A 20239-nucleotide genomic window follows, 5' to 3' on the forward strand; every position below is an offset into this window, starting at 1 on the left:
ATATTGAGTTAATAATACAATATTTATTGATTGCATTTCCAAAATGCAATTATTGATGTTTAAAATGCCAGATTACATCTCTGTAATAAATTTTTATTTAAATGCCATTAATTTTATTTAGTTTATATATATATATATATATATATATGCAATATTGATTAAAATTCTACACCATAATTGTAATTAATTTTTTCAGTGTCACAGTAATTGTGTGTAATATATGGTAATAGTTCAATCTTTACATATCTTAGTAAGTACTCCAGTGTTAGTCTGTGCAGCTCCAGCATGCCTGTGCACACAGAAGGGTGAGAGAGGCTGTAATGTGCTTGGATAGCATGGGAAAGAAGATGAGCAAAAGCTGTGTGCATCGGAAAGGGCAGAGAGGGGTAAGAGTTACTCAAGGAGAATTTTCATGTAGATTTCCAGTCCAATGGGAAAGGAGGGATTGTTGAATCAAGTTTTTGTGGAAGAGTTGGGACAAGTGGATCTGGTGTCAGTAGGGGAACAATTAGGAAACAGTGATCACTGTACCATAAAATTGAAATAGACTACAGAAAAAGACAAGCAGCGATCTAAAATAAGAATTATTAATTGGAGGAGAGCCAACTTCAATCTGGCGAGAATGGATCTGGCTCAGATACAATGGAAGTAGAGATCATCAGGCAAAACTGTAGCTGATCAATGTGCTGCCTTTAATGAAGAGATAGCTCAGGTACACTCAAGGTGTATTCCTGTGAAGAGGAAAGGTAGGGCAAATAAATCCAGAGCTCCCTGCATGATGAAAGAGATGGAGTGTAAGATGAAACATAATAAGTGTGCATATGACAAATGTCAGATACAATTCAGAACAAGATGAATAAAGAAGGTTTAGGCGGGAATTGAGAAAGTAAATAAGAGAAGAAAAGAGAGAGTATGTGAAGAACTGGCAGTGAAATCAATCCAAAAAACATCTAAAGACGTATAGTAAAAGGGGGATAAAAGTAGAATTGGAACTGATTAGTGATCAAAAAGATTGATCTAAAATTGATAAGGTGGAGGTATACTCAAATAAAATAAAATTTAATAAGGCACCAGGACCAGATGAAATACACGAAAGGATTGATAATGACAGAGTGATGGTTCACCTCTTATGTTACAATTCACCACCATATCAACAGTAGATTGGGTAAAAGAGCGTAGTGATTATGTAAATGAATCATGAATGTGAAAGTCTGGAACAATAATTCAGAGAACATGAGTTGTTTTTAATCACAGGCTCTCTAAAGCTGTTTCTCCAAGACATCTCTGTACAGAATGTATTCCTGTCTTTGCTGTCTGCATTTAAAAATTGATTTTGATCTGAGATGGGGTTTCCTTGATTGGAGATAAAAAGATGGTTTCTAAGGGCGGGATTCTCCGTCGGCCGATGCCGAAATTGGGAAACGCGATTGGGCGGAGAATAATCTCCGACCCCAAAATCGTGGCATGCCTACCCATGATTCTCTGCTTCCGATGGGCCGAGTTCCCGATGGCACGGTCCACGTGTGCTCCCAAAAATCGTGACCTGGTGTACTGGCTGCTGAGAGAGAGAGAGATGAGGTAGGGCACGCAGAGGAACGACCGCCTGCTGCCAGTCCGACACTGGCTCTGCTGTCTGGGGTGGGGGGGCCCTTCCAGGCTCGGGGGGGGGGGGGGGGGGGAATCAGGCCGGGTGGCCGGTGTGACCCCCAACAGAGACCGCCATTACGGTGGCCATGTTGCTGCACACCCACTGACCACCCCCCTCGTCCCCTGGTTCTACACCGGAGGTTTAAGTGCCCCCACCCCCGCACCACCCCTCAGTCACATGGACCCGCCCCAAGCTCTCCACCCAACCGGATGCCACCTATCGGCAGACCACCCAGGCGAACACCCACGGCAGCCCCCAGCGAGGCAGTGCCTGCCAACTGATTTCCTGGCATCAGGGATGGGCTCCAGGGCCGGAAGCCCCCAAGGTGCCGGCCACCGATTGGGCAGGACTGAGGGCGTGGGGGGGGGGATCATACGGGGCCCGCACTGCCAACTGGTGCCATCGTGTAGCCCATTGATCCTGGTTGGGAACGGGAGTATACACCATGCTAACGTGTTGGCGTTTCACCCCCTGCAGACAATGGCTTTTGGAGGTTGACCAGCAATGGTTGTCACCCTTGTGGACGCTGCAGCTCTGCGGGATGCCCTGTGGCTCTGTGATCGAAGAGGAGGTGGAAGCTGCAGAAGGGGAGCGGACAGCAGCAGAGTGTGCTGCAGAGGGGCAGGTGGCAGCCGCCCAGTCGGAGGGCTGGCTGCCCAACAGAAAAGGAGGAGGTGCCAAGAAATCGCCACATGAGACCTCATGTGTACCAGCACCGCCTGATATTCGAGGATCTGCCAGACCGGGGATTCGTCAAAGACTCCGGCTGAGCAAGGAGACAGTGCAACAATTCTGCCAGACAATGTAGCATACCTGGCACGCGGGGGTATGGGGGAGGACACCCACTCCCGGTATACATCAAGGTGATGGTCGATCACACTCCTGGTTGCTGTAGGGGCATAGTTGTAGCAGGTCTCTGCGTTGGTCTGTAGCTCCAGATAGGCGTCATCAACCATGACCGCAGCGGATAACCCATATCGCCCAGGAGCCAACCCCACTGCCGGGCATGGAGAGGGGAGTGGGGGGGATGGTGCACCTTAAAGAGGCCGGGAATTGGTGCCAGAATAAAGGCGTCATGCACACTGCTGGAGTATTCAGCGCAGCCATGCATGATGTTAGTCTAATGGTCACATACCAGCTGCATTTTGATTTGCGTAGAGCGACCTGTCATCTGCAGATACTCGGGGCAACATGCATCCCGTTCATCACCCCCTTCATCCGGGGCACCTCAGCGATGGCGGCAAATCCACTGCCTTGGCATCCTGGTGGGCTCAGTCAACATTGAAATGGATGTATTGTGTCAACTGGGCAGATGCGCCTGTGCACCGAGCTCTGTGAGATCCCGAACAGGTCCCCGATCGGAGCCTGGAAGGACGCTAAGGCGTAAATGTTCATGGCGACTATTATCCAATGGCCACCAGGAGCAGGTGACCTCTCCCATCCCCCCTGGTGCCAGGTGCATTATCATCTGACAGATATGTTGCACTGTCCCCCTGTTCAGCCGGAGTATTCGATGGCATGCCTGGTCCGGCAGGTCCTCGAATGACAGGTGCTGGCGGTACATGCGGAACCTATTTTGCCCCTCCTCCTCCTCCTTGACCTGTGGGACAGCCGGTTCTCAATCCTCAGTGGCTGCCTTCTATTCAGCTGGGGCATGCTCCACTGCTGCAACTCCATTGCTGCAGTTTCCTCCTCCTCGAGCAATTCAAGCTTGTTCAGCCACAGGAAATTCCCCAGGGCTGCTGCAACTAGGACGAAGGCCACCATTGCTGGATGAATTCCAATATCCATTATCTCCAAGGAGTGGAAGGCCGACATGTCAGCATGCTGCGTACCCCAGTGCCCAACCAGTTTTAATGGGCCACACTTTGGCCCCGGTTGGAACTACGGACTCTGTCTCCACATGTCCCCTTCCCCCTCTTCTCCGCACCCCTGGCCCCATCAGTGTTCGGTACTGTGGGGGCCACTAGTAGCCCAGGTGCCTGTCCCTGCTGCTATGCTCCATGACCCCGTCCGGTGCCCGCACCCTGTCCGTAGGGGCTACTTTGGGAGTTGCCCTGGGTGGGCCGTGTGGTGCACTGTTTGTCGATGCCGGCCTGTTGGACAGGGTGGTATGTCGAAGGTTGAGGTGTGGTGGAGTGGGAGCACCCATACCAGGGGCCCGGGTGGGTGGTCAATGGGATGCGTAGCAAAATGGCTACCTTGCAGGCTGTGGCAATGGCAGTCCATGTCTGGGCACCGCCTCAGTCCTGTGAGGAGTTACGACACCTAATGTCGACACCCGGTGCAGCCCATTGACTACTTTCTGCTTCATGGGTACTGGGCCTATCTCGGAGCTCATGCTGTTGGTGGCACCAAATTATCTAATCTCATGTGGTGTACAAGGTAGCTTACCAAGTGCATCACAATTGAAAAGGTCTTTGTATGCTATCATTTTTGGGGCCTGGTGTTGAAGAGCATGCACTTCTGGACCAAGCTGAATGAGCCCCTAAGACTGAATCTTCTGGTCATATGTATGAAACAGTCCTGTGCGCAGTGGAGAGTGGCTATACCTTTGGTGCGGATAGATTGTCCACCATAAGTCACAAGTCCAAGTGGGTACTGGGGTCTGATGCTGCATATGGGTCTCGTTCCAGTAACATTCGGCTGGACAATGTGTTGCGTTTTGCTCCAGTGTCAAACTTTAGCTTTAGTCTTGCATTGTTACCAATCATTTTTGAGCGTGGTAAAATTCTCACACTTTTCAGTGCCAGTGTTCACATTTGTTGCATCGTTTACCACATGTGCAATAAGCTGTTCTGTTCTGCGGGTGCTGGCCGCTGCAGTTGGAGCAGGGTACACCCTTTAATTTAAATACTTTTGTTTCCTGCCTAAAATCCCTGCTTTTTTTTCTGGTTGTTTGTTTAACATGGCGATGCTGTTGGCTGTTTGTAATGTTAAATCTTACTCTTGCAGCATCTACCTGTGGGCTATCACTGTGGATCCCGCACACTATTCAATCCCTGATCAGCTCATCAGTGAGGGTGCCAAATGCATATTTCTGAGGTAAGAGTTTCAAGGTGGCCGTATAAGATTGTATTGATTCATCTGCTCTTTGGTTTGTTGAAGTCAACGTATTCCCATCAAGGATTATATATTTTGAGAAATATCCTCAAACATTTTTCGAATTATTTCACGGTTCTCTTTTTCTTCCTCCATCTGGAAAACAAATGACTCAAATTTCTCAATGGTCTCAGGGGCTGCTATGTTTAATAAATTGTAAGCTTGTACCTCTTTTGGCTTGTCAGATAATGCAGCACCACAGTAAATATGCCACTCCTTCTCAAACGTTTTCCAACTGTCTGTAATATTCTCATCAAAGATGAATGGGTCGATGTGGTGAAGTCCTTGTGCCATACTGCCAACCCCTGATACCATGAAAATGTGTTGTGTTCCCAAAACACTGACAACAAGGACTTGTAACAAACAATACTCTATTCACTGGCTGAGCGGGTACTCCATAATTGTGATCTTCCCGTGCTCCCGGGGAGAACTCCCACACTCTCGACACATGACCCTTTTTATAATCACATCATCACGTGTCCACTTGGTCTAGAGACAACATAAGAATCAGTTTAGGGAAAAAGTGGAGAACAGTATGTGATTAAGTACAGGGAGATTGAATTTGGCAGTGAGTGTGAAAAAGAAACATATAAATGAAGAGCATAGAGAGTGCACTCCATTTATCATAATCACATGTTGTCTCTCTACATTGAAAAGTACATGAATCACAAAGTTTACATTCTTGTACAGCATACAATTCGGAAAGTAAATGGGATGCTAGCCTTTATTATAAAGTGACTGGAATATATGAGTGACAAAGTCTTACCACAATTCTATTGGGCCTTGATAAAACTACTCTTAAAGTAATAAGTACTGTTTTGGTCTCCCTACCAAGGAAGAATATAATCGCCTTGGAGGGAGCGCACTAAAGATCTACTTGATTGATTCCTGGGATTAAGGGATTGAACATAGGGATAAATTCAATAGACTGAGCCAATAGTCCTTGGAATTTAGAAGGATGAGAGATACTCCTCAGAGAGTCAGCATGGACTCATTGGGACAAAGGTCTTCCTTCTGTGTCAACTTGACTCAATCACCTATGAACATCTCATTGAAATATGTAAAATTCCTTGGGGCTTGATACGACAGATGCTGGAAGGATGTTTCCTGGCAACGGAATCGAGATTTAGAGGTCAGAGTCTCAGGTGATGGGGTTTTTCATTTACGACTGAGATGAAGAAAAATGGATTTGCTCAAAGAGCTCAGAGAGTCGTTGGAACTCTCCAAAGGGCTGCGGAAGCTCAGTCACTGAGCATATTCAAGACAGAGATCAATAAATTTGGGGATTTTTGACGGGATGTGGGTGTCGCTGGTTGGGCCAGCATTTATTGCCCATCCCTAGTTGCCCTTCAGAAGGTGGTGGTCGGTAGCCTTCTTTAACCGCTGCAGTCCTTCAGATGTAGGTACACCCACTGTGCTGTTAGGGATGGCGCTCCAGGATATTGCCCCAATGAGTGTGTAGGAACGGTGATAGATTTCCAAGTCAAGGTGGTGAGTGATTTGGAGGGGAACTTCCAGGTGGTGGGGTTCCCAGGTATCTGCTGCTCTTGTCCTTCTCTATGGTAGTGGGCGTGGGTTTGGAAGGTGCTGTCTAAGGAGCCTTGTTGAGTTACTGCAGTGCATCTTTTAGATGGTACACACAGCTGCCACTCTCCATCGGTGGTGGAGGGTTTGAATGCTTGTGGTAAGAGGAGCAATGAAACGGACTGCTTTGTCCTGGATGGTGTCGAGCTTCTTGTGTTGTTGGAGCTGCACTCACCCAGGCAAGTGGAGACTATTCCATTTCACTTCCGACTTGTGCCTTGTAGATGATAGACAGGCTTTGGGGAGTCAGGAGGTGAGTTACTCGCCATGGGATTCCTAGCCTTTGACCTATCCTGGTCGTCAAAGTATTAATATTTTAAAGGAATTAAGGAATATGGGGATAGTGCAGGAGAACAAAATTATGTTGGAATGTTGGCCATGCACATATTGAATGGTGAACAGGCTCGAATGGCTGAATGGCCCACTCCTGATCCTGTTCTTGTATTATTATGTAAGCTTAGAGAAAGGATACAAGTGGAATATGTAGACAGCATGGTAGAAATTAGTATGCCTGACAAGTTTTTTTGGGTCACAAAACTGCTGGAAAGCAAACCACCTTGACAGTTAGATAGTCTGTGCCTACTGCGCACATGATTTGTTCCAAATTTACACTTCTTGTGCAATCCGAGAAAACACCAAAAACAGGTGTTAGCTTTCTAAAATATGTTAATGAGGGACCTTATGCCAGGTAAAGGGCGGAGCAGTCATCACCTTTTTCAGGATCCATCTCACGATTCTTCCGCAACTTCTGCCACTTATCAATAAAGGTATTTTTTTTTAGATCGTAATAAAATAAGCTTTCAGTTGAATCAGGAGTTCTCCCACTGACCCCATCGACTTGGCCGCTGCGCCCTGCTTTTGTTGCCTGAAATTGGGCCCGCACCAGTTTCTACCCGATTATATCTTTGTGAATCTGTCATTGTGAAAGGACCCAACCTTGTGAGAATGACCACAGACGGCCGGTTAGAAACTATAGAGACATATCGAAGTAGTTGAGTGATGCCTCAGAAAGGGTTATGAGAAAGGGTTATGAGTAGCCAAATTGGCCTTTGGTTAACTCACTTCAGCTGGTATTCTCTCTGCACCATAGGGATTCTAAGATTCTATAGTAGTTTTAAGTACTTAAGGTGAAATACCTCAGATGAAATACAGACCTTTTCAGAAAGTTCTAGGAACTTTCATTCATGAAAGATGATGATCTTGGTGGATTTAGCGAGCACTACAGAATACAGGAGGGAGATAGAGAACCTGGTGGAGTGGTGTAACGACAACAATCTATCCCTCAATGCCAGCAAAACTAAAGAGCTGGTCATTGACTTCAGGAAGCAAAGTACTGTACACACCCCTGTCAGCATCAATGGGGCCGAGGTGGAGACGGTTAGCAGTTTCAAATTCCTAGGGGTGCACATCACCAAAAATCTGTCCTGGTCCACTCACGTCGACGCTATCACCAAAAAAGCACAACAGCACCTATACTTCCTCAGGAAACTAAGGAAATTCGGCATGTCCACATTAATTCTTACCAACTTTTACAGATGCACCATAGAAAGCATCCTATCGGGCTGCATCACAGCCTGGTATGGCAACTGCTCAGCCCAGGACCGCAAGGAACTTCAGAGAGTCGTGAATACCGCCCTGTCCATCACACGAACCTGCCTCCCATCCATGGACTCCATCTACACCTCCCGCTGCCTGGGGAAAGCAGGCAGCATAATCAAGGATCCCTCCCACCCAGCTTACTCACTTTTCCAGCTTCTTCCATCGGGCAGGAGATACAGAAGTATGAGAACACGCATGAACAGACTCAAGAACAGCTTCTTCACCACTGTCACCAGACTCCTAAATTACCCTCTCATTGACTGACCTCATTAACACTACACCCTGTATGCTTCATCCGATGCCAATGCTTATGTAGTTACATTATATATCTTGTGTTGCCCTATTATGTATTTTCTTGAATTTTGTTTAATTCCCTTTTCTTCCCATGTACTGAATGATCTGTTGAGCTGCTTGCAGAAAAATACTTTTCACTGTACCTCGGTACACGTGACAATAAACAAATCCAATCCAATCCACTAGAGAGAGATTACCACAACGCAAATTGGCAACTGCATACATTTTAAATACAAAGACAAACTGCACCAAGACGCAATCACAGTCCACATTACTTTGGCTAAGAAGGTGACTGAGGATAGAAAATTACATTTATCAGAAACTGATCCCAGAAGTTTCCCTCATGCAGTGATGAGCAATTTAGGCCGTGAATGGGCCACATGAGTGGCCCTCCTTCACCTTCGTGGGCCGCAAGATTGAAATTAATAAAAGAAAATAAGGAGACGGGAGATGAATTGAACAGGTATTTTTGCATTGATCGTTACTATAGAGATACAAGTAACATGCCAGAAAAGGAATTGGAAGGAAGGGAGGAAGGCAGGAAAATTATCAGCACCAAGGAAGTGGTATTGAGCAAGTGATTGGAGCTATGAGCTGACAATTCCCCAAGTCCTGATGGGGACTTTAAAAGAAGTGGCTAATGAGATATTTGATGTGGAGATGCCGGCATTGAACTGGGGTGGGCACAGTAAGAAGTCTTACAACACCAGGTTAAAGTCCAACATGTTTGTTTTGAATCACTAGCTTTCAGAGCGCAGCTCCTTCCTCAGGTGAATCAGGAGATATTTGATGTGTTGGTTTTAATTTTCCCTAGGTTCAGGGAAGGTCCCATGAGAATGAAGAACAGCAAATGTAGCTTCTCTATTCAAAAAGGGAGGGAGACATAGAGCACAGGCACTGATATTAAGCACCTTATTCTCACCCTCTCTCTTCCGGGCCCTGAAAATAGAAATCCACACATATTTTGCTGATACAATGCAGTATAACTCATCATTCCCCAGTCCATCAACCTTTCTGCCACTGTGTCCCGACCGGCTGGAGCTTTTTACTCCACCTCATCATCATCTTTTCTGTTTTCCTGAAATCCTTCTCTTCAATTAACTTCCCCCACCCCCTCACCCTACTCTCCCATTAACTATTGTTCATCTCCTACTTGTTCTGTCATCTTTCCTATAAAATGAATGAGGAATGGTTCCCATAATGGGACAATTCAGAAAATATACACATTTAATTTAGGTGTATTTTTATTTGAGTGATGTGTTGTGAATTTGTTTATCAGTTTAAGGTGTTCAGGAGAAGTACATACACAGTGTACAGTGGGACTGAAATAGACTTTAAAAATGCAATATTCTGGTTTTCTTTCTCTTCACTCATTTCTATTTACCTTACTGCTTTTCTGTTTTCTCAAACAATATGAGAAGCAACAGGTGGTAGATAGAAATGTCACCTTCCATTGCTATGAGGCACAATAGAAGGGAGGTGTTATTTTGCTGTAGAAATATAGGGCGCGATTCTCCGCAACGGCCGATGCCGGCGTGAAACCCAGAGTGTTTGACGACAGCATCGGAGGCCGCTCCTCGCCCCCTATTCTCCCCCCCCCCCCCCCGGGGGGCTAGGAGGGGCGTTGCGGGGAACTCGGCCGCCGGGCCTTGACGCGGCCAGCGGCGCCTAAGCGACGTCAGCCACGTATGCGCAGTTGCCGTCTTCCCCTCCGCTGCACCGATCGCGGGCCAGTCCCCTCCCGAGCACGGCCGTGGTGCTCGATCCCCTCTCCGCCCCCACAGGCCCCAAACTTACCTTTCGCGTGATGTTAATGCCGGCAACGACCAGGTGTGAACAGGTCGTGAACGTCAGGCCGCTCGGCCCATCCGGGCCGGAGAATCGCGGGTCGCCGTGAAAAACGGTGACCCGCGATTCTCCGAGCGGCGTGTCGCAAAACGCGACACGCGTTTTGGAGGGGGTGGGAGAATCGCGGGGGGTGCCAGAGTGGCCCTCCCGCGTTTCTCCCACCCGACCTGGGGAGCGGAGGACCGCACCCATAAGGTTAGAAAATCAGAATGAAAGGTCGATAGTGATGGTGGGATGGAGTCACCAACACTCAATTTCTAATTATACGCTCCTCAACCGATCTCTCCGCCATCGTGCCACCATGCAAGCATAGCAAATTAACAACTCCGAAGGAGACCATTTGTCTGTATCATGAGTGGCAAGAGCAGCAAACTTCATTTATGTAGCACAGTTAACATTAGAACCATGAGAATTCCTACAGTGCAGAAGGAGGCCAGTTCAGCCCATTGAGTCTGCGCCCACCCTCTGAAAGAGCACACTACTTATGCCCACCCCACTACACTACTCCATTGGGCAGTTGAGTAGCACAGTGGTTAGCACAGTTGCTTCACAGCTCCAGGGCCCCAGGTTCGATTCCCAGCTTGGGTCACTGCCTGTGCGGAGTCTGCACGTTCTCCCTGTGTCTCCGTGGGTTTCCTCCGGATGCTCCGGTTTCCTCCCACAGTCCAAAGATCTGCAGGTTAGGTGGATTGGACATGCTAAATTTGGGGCAGCAGGGTAGCATGGTGGTTAGCATAAATGCTTCACAGCTCCAGGGTCCCAGGTTCGATTCCCGGCTGGGTCACTGTCTGTGTGGAGTCTGCACGTCCTCCCCCTGTGTGCATGGGTTTCCTCCGGGTGCTCCGGTTTCCTCCCACAGTCCAAAGATGTGTGGGTTAGGTGGATTGGCCATGCTAAATTGCCCGTGGTGTCCTAATAAAAGTAACGTTAAGGGGGGGTTGTTGGGTTACGGGTATAGGGTGGATATGTGGGTTTGAGTAGGATGATCATGGCTCGGCACAACATTGAGGGCAGAAGGGCCTGTTCTGTGCTGTACTGTTCTATGTCCTATGTTCTATGTTCTAAATTGCCCTCAGTGACCAAAAAAAAAAACGTTGGGTGGGGTTACTGGGTTACGGGGATAGAGTCGAGGTGTGGGCTTAGGTAGGGTGCTCTTTCCAAGGGCCGGTGCAGACTTGATGGACTGAAGGCCTTCTCCTGCACTGTAAATTCTATGATAACCTCATAATCCCACCGAACCTACACATGGTACTAATGGGCAATTTATCAAAGCCAATCCACCTGACCTACACATCTTTGGACTGTGGGATGAAACCGGAGTACCCGGAAGAAACCCACACACTTTTAGATTTATTTTTCCTTTCAGAAACTATTTTTAATCTATTTTAAAACATCTTTTTTGTGAATTTTAATCTCCATCAATTTGAGGATTTTAGTGCTAGCGTCTCAGATACAGATGCCCCATCAAACACTTCCAGGATGGGTACAGCACAGGGTTATAGAGTAAAGCTCCATCTTTGCTGTCCCCATCCAACTCTCCCAGGATTGGTACAGCACAGGGTTAGATTCAGAGTAAAGCTCCCTCTTCACTGCCCCCAACCACCCTCCCAGGACAGGTAAATCATGGGGTTAGAAGCAGAGTGAATCTCCCGCTTCACTGTCACAATCAAACACTCCCAGGACACATACAGCATGGGGTTAGATGCAGAGTAAAGATCCCTCTACACTGACCAAGCCAACACTCCCAGGAAAGGTACAGGATGGGGTTAGATACAGAGTAAATCTCCCTCTGCAAATATCCCCATTAAACACTCCCAGAACAGATCAAGCACTGTTTAGGATCAGAGTAAAGCTGCCTCTACACGATCCTCATTAAACACTCCCTGAACAGGTACAACATGGGGTTCGACACACAGTAAAGCTCTCACTTCACTGTCTTCTTCACACATTGCCAGGACATTACAACACATCCTAAGACTCTCCACAGTTAAGGATCAGACCCACACAGAAATAGGGGCAATTAGCACAATCAAAAAGGTAAAACTGATAAAAATAACATAGAACATAGAACATTACAGCGCAGTACGGGCCCTTCGGCCCTCGATGTTGCGCCGACACGTGAAACCATCTGAAGCCTATCTGACCTACACTATTCCATTTTCATCCATATGTCTGTCCAGTGACCACTTAAATGCCCTTAAAGTTGGCGAGTCTAGTACTGTTGCAGGCAGGGCGTTCCACACCCCTACTACTCTCTGAGTAAAGAAACTACCTCTGACATCTGTCTTATATCTACCACCCCTCAATTTAAAGCTATGTCCCCTCATGTTGGTCATCACCATCCGAGGAAAAAGACTCACTGTCCACCCTATCTAACCCTCTGACTATCTTATATGTCTCTATTAAGTCACCTCTCAGCCGTCTCCTCTCTAACGAAAACAACCTCAAGTCCCTGAGCCTTTCCTCGTAAGACCTTCCCTCCATACCAGGCAACATCCTAGTAAATCTCCTCTGAACCCTTTCCAAAGCTTCCACATCCTTCCTATAATGTGGTGACCAGAACTGCACGCAGTACTCCTAAATTAGAACTAAGTTGATGCTGTGAAGTAACCAGTGAGCTAAAGCTAACGCTAAAAGGAACAACATATAAATGTTCCCCAAACTAATTCCTGGGCTGGAGGGACTGTCCCATGAGGGAAGATTAAATTGACTGGGCCTTTATTCTTTGGGGCTTAGAAGAAGGAGAGGTGATCTCATTCAAGTATATAAAATTCTTACAAGGCCCAACAGGGTAAATGCAAGAAGGATGGTCGGAATTTTCTGGTCCTGTTGCAGCAGCTTCCCTTGCGGCGGATGCGGCGAGTCACTCAAAGTTCCATTTACTTCGGCTGTACTAGAAGATTCCGCTGGTGGGAGGGGTTGTAAAATTCTGGCTGATGGTGTCCGTAGCTGGAGGGTCTAGAACCAAGGGACACAGTCTCAAGGGGTTATTTAGGACGGACGTGAGGAGGGATTTATTTTCTCAGTGGATGGTGAATCTGTGGAATTCTCCGTCCCAGAGGCCTATGGAAGCTCAGTCGTGAAGTATGTTCAAGACTGAGCGCTGTATATTCAGGCCTGTCCCACCAGCGGGATCTTCTGACCCTACTGAAGGTGACAGCACCTGTTCCCCGCCGCGTGGCAGGGTCCCCGGTGGTAGGGTAGGCGAGTCATTCAGACCGCTAGAGACTTTGAAGGGAAGACCAGACGACCCCGCCGGCAGCCAATAGCGAGTCACCCCTCCCGCTGGAAAAAAATATGGGGGCGTGGGGGCTGGGATTGCTGACCTGAGATTGATAGGTTTCTACATGTTTAAACCATCAAGGGATATGGGGATATTACAGGTAAATTATCTTGAAATAAAAGATCAGCCATTAACTCATTGAATCGTGGCTCAAAGGGACGAATAGCCTAATTCTGCTCTTATTTCTCATGTTCCTGAAATGTATAAAACAAATAACGTACAAAACACCGGTTCAGCCTCAACTGCAATAGTACGTCCAGTTTCTTTCATGGAATGTGGATGTCACTGGCTAGGTCAGCATTTTTTGCCCAACCCTAAAGGATTTTGGGAAGTTGATGGTGAGTTGCCTTCTTGATCTTACGCTGTTCATCTATTTTAGGTAAATCCACAACTTAACAAGGACATGGGGAGTCCACACCGTGTAAAATAAAGAAACATAGTTTTATTTACAACATGATTTATACACAGTCTGGAAGATCCCTACCGGGTTCCTGTCCTGTTGGTCCCTCACAGGCCGACCTTTTAGACAAGAATTTACAGTGCAGAAGGAGACAATTCGACACATCGAGTCTGCACAAGCCCTTGGAAAGAGTACCCTACTTAAGCCCATGCCTCCGCCCTTTCTCTGTAACGCAGTGTGGTGAACGTATTATAGTAACCATTCACTACTGTACTACATTGTGCCACGCTGTTGCCCATGTGGGCTCCACCTATGGACCATTGTACTGTACTACACTGATTGTATCATGTTGGTGCCCTTGTGGGCTCTGCCCCTGGCTCCGCCCCCTTGAGGGCAAGTATAAAGAGCAGCTGCTCTGTAGGCGGCTCTCATTGCAGAGCAGTCGCAGGCACTGTTCCCGTTGATTAAAGCCATTGTTCACTTCAACTCTCTGTCTCGTGTGAATTGATGGTCGCATCACGCAGTAACCTCACCTATCCTTTTGGACACAAAGGGGCAATTTAGCACGGCCAATCTACCGGTTAATAGAGATCCCATGCCCATAGTGGGGGAGCTCATACTTGGCAAGGAGCACAGGGAAGATAAACATTCCCATTCCGTAGGCCCCAGGCGGGCTGTGACACACAGCATTGCTGGGAAGTGAGTTCCAGGATTTTGACCCAGTGACAGTGATCATTTAGGAATGAGATAAAAGCCAGTGAAGGAAGGATGGTGATTATGGCTGTAAGTCAGGGTGGTGAGTGGTTAGGTGTGAAACTTGCAGGTGGTGGTGTTCCCATGCATCCTCTGCCTTTCTCTTTCTAGGTGATAGAGGATATGTTTGGAAGGTGCTTTTGAAATAGCCTTGGTAAGTTGCTGCAGTGCAACTTGTTGATGGTACACACTGGATTCAGCTTCAATTCCACTGTCTTGCCGACTTCCCATATCCCTCGTTTCCCTGAGGGACCAAAAATCTATCTCAGCCTTAAATATATTCAACGATGGACAATCTGTAACCATCTGGGGTAGACTGTTTCAAGGATTCATCATAATGCAAATTAAGAAATTGCTCCTTATACCATTCCTAAATGATTAACCCCTTATCCTGAGGATGTGTCCTCCAGTTCTCGGTTCCCCAGCAAGGGAAACAGCCACCTCATGTCTCTCCAGTCAATCTGCTTCAGAATATTTTTGTTTCAATTAGATTACTTGTCGTTCTTCTGAACTCTATTCGACACAATTTATCCAACCTCTCATCATAACATAGTGAAACATGAAAAATGAAAATAGGAGCAGAAGGAGGCCATTCAGCCCTTCAAGCCTGCTCCACCATTCATTGTGATCACGGCTGATCATCCAACTCAATAGCCTAATCCTGCTTTTCCCCCACATCCTTTGATCCCCTTCGCCCAAAGTACTATATCTGACTGCCTCATGAAAACATACAATGTTTTGGCCTCAACTACTTCCTGTGGTAATGAATTCCACAGGCTCATCGCTCTGTGGGTGAAGAAATTTCTCCTCATCTCTGCCCTAATTGGTCGACCCCATACCCTCAGACTGTGACCTCTGGTTCTGGACACAACCACCATCGGGAACATCTTTCCTGCATCTACACTGTTAGAGATTTATAGGTTTCTATGAGATCCCCCTCTCATTCTTCTGAACTCCAGCAAATACAATTCTAACCAATTCAATCTTTCTACATACATCAGACCTGCCATTCCAGAAATCAGTCTAGCAGACATTTGTTGCACCCCCTCAATAGCAAAAATATCCGTCCTCAGATAAGGAGAGTAAAACTGCACACAATATTCCAAGTGTGGCCTCATCAAGGCCCTGTACAATTGCAGCAAGGCATCTCTGCTTCTGTACTCAAGGCCACTTGCAAAGAAGGCCAGCATTATATTTTCCTTCTTTACCGCCTGCTGCACCTGCATGCTTACCTTCAGTGACTGGTGTTACAGGACACCCAGGTCTCGTTGCATATTCTCCTTTTCTAATTTATGGCCATTCAGATAATAGTCTGCCTTCTCGTTTTTGCGACCAAAGTGGATAACCTCACATTTCTCCAAATTGTATTTCACCTGTTATTTATTTGTCAACTCACTCGACTTGACCAGATCACACTGAAGGACTTCTGCATCCTCCTCATAACTCACTCACCAACCCAACCTGGTGTCATCGTCAAATCTGGAGATATGACATTAAGTTCCATCATCTAAATCATTAATATATACTGTGAATAGCTGGTGTCCAAGCACTGATCCCTGGGGTACACCACTAGTCACTGCCTGCTAATTTGAAATAGACCGGTTAATTTCTACTCTTTGTTTCCTGTCTGCCAAACAGTTTTCTATCCATCTCAATACATTACTCCTAATCCCATGCGTATTAATTTGACATGCTCATCTCTTATGCAGAACTTTGTCAAAAGCTTTCTGAAAGTCCAAATCCACCACATCCACTGGCTCCCCCTTATCAACTCTACTAGTTACATCCTGTTATGGGTCAGGGTTTAAAGAACCCCAAAGTGTATCATGGGGTTTACCTGACCCACAACTTTTAATAGATTGTGGTATGGGGAGCACATGGCCCACTCTACAGGTATGGTACAGCAGAAATGGAAAAGTATTTTTTAAAAGCAAAACAATGTTTATTCTATGAACTCATGTTAACCTTTATAAAACATACAGTGACCATCTTAGCAACCATCCATTCAAATACAACCCCCAAAGAATACAAAGAATACTAAGTAATCCTTAAGCTGTCCTTATAACATCCATAAGACTTTAAAAAAACTTTAAAACACAAAAACCAGGTTTAAATTCACAATTGAGAGCTGTTATTAGTTTTAATTCACCAAAGGATTGATTTAAAGTCTTTAGATTGCAGAGAGAGAGATGAATACACCTTCTGGCTATGACTGCAACTATCCAGCTCTGAAAATGAAACTAAAACACACCCTGCAGCAAACAGCCTAAAACAAAAGTAAAAAGCTGACAGACAGACCAGCTCCACACACACTCTGACATCACTGATAAACACACTTTACTTAAAGGTACATTTCTTAAACACCCATTTCTTAAAGGTACTCTCACATGACAATCCTCACAGAACATACAGTGCAGAAGGAGGCCATTCGGCCCATCAAGTCTGCACCGACCCACTTAAGCCCTCACTTCCACCCTATCCCCATAACCCCTCTTCTTTCGGTCACTAAGGACAATTTATCATGGCCAATCCACCTAACCTGCACATCTTTGGACTGTGGGAGGAAACCGGAGCACCCGGAGGAAACCCACGCAGACACGAGGAGAACATGCAGACTCTGCACAGACAGTGACCCAGCGGGGAATTGAACTTAGGATCCTAGCACTGTGAAGCCACAGTGCTATCCACTTGTACTACCATGGTGCCCTCGAAAAATTTCAGTAGATTTGTCAAACATGATTTCCTCTTCATACATTCATGAAATGAAAATTGCTTATTGTCACGAGTAGGCTTCAATTAAGGTACTGTGAAAAGCCCCTAGTCACCACATTCCGGCGCCTGTTCGGGGAATCGAACCGTGTTGCTGGCTTGCCTTGGTCTGCTTTCAAAGCCAGCGATTTAGCCCAGTGTGCTAAACAGCACCATGCTTACTCTGTCCGATCCTGCCCCTGTTTTCTAAGTGTTTTGCTATATAATCTTTGATAATGGATTCTAGAAATTGTCAGGCTTACTGGTCTATAATTCACTATCCCCTCCCCAACTCCCTTTTTAAATAATGGAGTTACATTAGCTAATCTCCAATCTGTAGGAACTGTCCCAGAGCCTATAGAATCATGGAAGATGACCACCAGTGCATTCATAGAATTTCATAGAATTTACAGTGCAGAAGGAGGCCATTCGGCCCATCGAGTCTGCACCGGCTCTTGGAAAGAGCACCCTACCCAATGTCAACGCCTCCACCCTATCCCAATAACCCAGTAACCCCACCCAACACTAAGGGCAATTTTGGACACTAAGGGCAATTTATCATGGCCAATCCACCTAACCTGCACATCTTTGGACTGTGGGAGGAAACCGGAGCACCCGGAGGAAACCCACGCACACACGGGGAAGATGTGCAGACTCCGCACAGATAGTGACCCAGGCCGGAATCGAACCTGGGACCCTGGAGCTGTGAAGCAATTGTGCTATCCACAATGCTACCGTGCTGCCCTTCATCTTCCTCATCATCTTCCTCCTTGCCCCTCTGCATTCCATCAGGAATTTTTGCCCTTCTCCCCACTGCTTGCACAGCCCTCCCTCCACATTGCTTCCCTTGCCTTCATTAGACCATACTGTCCTCACCCCTGCCTCACCTCCCCTCGTACTCTACCCCCAGTCGAACTTTGTGTGTGTATTGCGGTGGCTGCATGAGTCCCATGGCACAATGGTCCTGATCGACACTGCTGTGCACCTGATGCGGTGGATCATGCGGTGAGCCAAGTAGTTACCTCTTTAAGGGAGTTGCCCCAAAGTCCATTAGAGGGTCACTCCACACCAGCTGACTCCCCCACCCCACCAGACACCCCCAATTAAAGAGAATCCCAGAGACTCCCTAATTAAGGAGACCGTCCCAGAGAACACCTAATTAGAGAGACTGCCCTGACAACCCCCCCACCCCACCCCTAACACACACACACACAGAAGAGAGACTCCAGTCTTGAAGCTAGTGAGCAGTGAAAAAATATCACTGCTTTTAAACTCACCTGTGTAATTCACCTGCTGGTTCAGGCAGAGGAAGCAGTACCTGTCAGTTCCTGGAAAAAGAAAACCAGTCAGCTAGGTTTAAACCCCCTCAGATCTTTTTGATCTATAAGCCATTCATTCATTTCTCTGTTCAGAACGTGGCGACTACGGGCTTTTCACAGTAACTACATTGCAGTGTTAATGTAAGCCTACTTGTGACAATAAAGATTATTATTATTTGTGAACATCAAGCTTTGATTGACAGCTCCAGGACGATATCAAAGAGAGTTAAGTGCTTTCTGTTCGTTTCACAGCAAACTACTTCCAAATCAGTCAAAATGGAGATGAATAGAACAATGCAGACATTCTCTGACCCCCCCCCTCCCCCCGGCCGGGTCGGAGAATTGTCGGGGGGCGTTGTGAATCCCGTCCCCGCCTGCTGCTGAATTCTCCGGCGCCGGGGCTTTGACGGGGGCAGGAATTGAGCCGTGCCGGTTAGCAGCCACTGGCAGCGCCCCCCTCCACCGGCGATTCTCCGGCCCGTGTGGGCCCTGTGGCCGCCCGCTTTTGGCCGGTCCCGCCGGCGTAAATTAGAGTAGGTCCTTACCGGCGGAACCTGGTGGCGCGGGTGGCCTCGGGGGTCCTCGGGAGGGGGGGGGGGCACGGGGGGATCTGGCCCCAGGAGGTGCCCCCACGGTGGCCTGGCCCACGATCAGGGCCCACCGATCCGCGGGCGGGCCTGTGCCGTGGGGCACTCTCTTGTTCTGTGTCGGCCGCTGTGGTCCTCTGCCATGGCTGACGCAGAGATGGACCCCCTCTGCGCATGCGCTGGCATGAAGCCAGCACACGCTGGCGCTCCCGCTCCCGCGTCAACTTGTGCCGGCCAGCAGAGGCCCTTCAGTGCCGGTTGGCATGGTGCCAAGCCCTTTCCCCACTGGAGGATTGCGCACCTTTGGGACAGCCCGACGACAGATGGTTCACACCACTCTTCGGCGCCGAGACACCCCCGCCCCGCCAGGTTCGGGGAGAATCCCACCACTGGTTATGTGTGGAAGCTGTCACTCCCAACCGTGAGAAATCAATATAAAAGGGAATTGAATGAATGGCTTGCAGATCAATGGTCTGAGGAGGTTTCAATCCAGATGACTTGTTTTCTCTTTCCATGAATTGGCACATGCTGCTTCCTCTGTCTGAGATAGTGGGTAGGTGTATTGCCTAGGTGAGTTTTAAAGCAGTGATTTTTTTTTCACTGCCTCTGTCTGGACTGCTCTCCAGCTTCCAGACAGGAGTCTCTCTTCTGGGTGGCTTCCAGATTGGGGTTTCTCTTCCAGAGGCTAAGTAGCGGGTCTCTTTAATGAGGTGGTCTCTGTTGTGTGTGGAGGGGGTTTGGGTCACCCCCATACTGGGGGAAAATCCCGGGGATGTGGGCTGAATTGCGTCATTGTCGTGGGGTGGAACCAAGCTGTGGGACCTCACGATCAGTCCGTCTGCTCAAACCTTGAATGGCTGTGGATTGGGAACTGCTTCCTGGTTTGCACTGCCAGCATGAGCACAAATTAGGTGCAACTCAACTCAGGCGTGAGAACGTGGTCTCCCAAATGGAAGAATCCTGCCTGTGGAATAATTACAAAACCTTGTCCCACCCTGGGCTTTGGCAGGCCAAAGGCTTGGGCGGAATTCTCCGTCCCGCCAGCTGCATTTTCCGGCGTGGCGCGCACCTGCC

At 47.6% G+C, this 20239-nt stretch overlaps 1 long non-coding RNA gene across 1 annotated transcript in view; it reads left to right on the plus strand.

The window, feature by feature from the left end:
• LOC119972955 overlaps nt 1-20239 on the plus strand; it is a 56577-nt gene that overhangs the window by 7441 nt on the left and 28897 nt on the right. The window contains exon 2 of the long non-coding RNA XR_005462193.1: nt 4604-4693. This is a non-coding gene — a long non-coding RNA (uncharacterized LOC119972955). The remainder of the gene's footprint in view (nt 1-4603; nt 4694-20239) is intronic.

The sequence above is a fragment of the Scyliorhinus canicula genome, chromosome 10, assembly GCF_902713615.1.
Source record: "Scyliorhinus canicula chromosome 10, sScyCan1.1, whole genome shotgun sequence".
Classification (NCBI taxonomy): domain Eukaryota; kingdom Metazoa; phylum Chordata; class Chondrichthyes; order Carcharhiniformes; family Scyliorhinidae; genus Scyliorhinus; species Scyliorhinus canicula.